The following is a 764-nucleotide window of genomic DNA, read 5'->3' as shown; positions in this document are numbered from 1 at the left end:
TTTGTTGCCGCTGCTGTTGATAACAAATAACACCCTTCAGTGAAATGATTGTCTGTTGCTATAGGCCGAGCCAAGCCGCTTAACATCTCTTTCTTTTGACCTTCTTTTTTAAATCAGGATATTTTTCAAGTTTACAATGCTTTTATAGGCAGGAATAGATGAACATTCCTTGTTACAGCGAAAATAAAACTTAAAAATATTAATGTAGAAAATAAATTGCGGTTACATTCCACCATTAATACTTTCATTATTTCAATCAGCCATAGACTTAAGGGGATAGGGATAAATGAAGTTTCAAACTTTCAAAACATTTGAAGACAAACTTTTTAAGCTCATTTCTTTGGATTTATTTCGTTTGGATATATCATGTATCTAATAGTACTACATACAATATTGCAATTCGACGTTGGATAAATATGTTGAATAAAATTTTGTTCAGTCGAACATTATGTCAGTAAAATTTCTGGAAATATTTTTTTTAGTCGCATTATTTCTGCAAATGCATGCTTACGTCATACATAAAACAGTTTTGAAAGATGAATGTTTTTGCGAGTTCGGAATTGAATGTACCTGCGACACATATCAAGTTGCTATTAAAACATACTCTGGTATGATTCAGGTAAAACAAATTGACAAGATTCACTTCGTGGACAAACAATTGATCGTTACCTGTAGACCGTAGAGGGAACGCCTGTTCAGGAACATGCTTGAATATGAAGCAGGTGAAAAGCTAGGTGTTAAACGACATGTTTAAATTTTGTGCA

The sequence above is a fragment of the Mya arenaria genome, chromosome 8 (genome assembly GCF_026914265.1).
Source record: "Mya arenaria isolate MELC-2E11 chromosome 8, ASM2691426v1".
In the NCBI taxonomy this organism is placed as follows: domain Eukaryota; kingdom Metazoa; phylum Mollusca; class Bivalvia; order Myida; family Myidae; genus Mya; species Mya arenaria.
The sequence above is the reverse complement of the archived record's forward strand: the minus strand, read 5'-3'. Positions refer to the sequence as shown.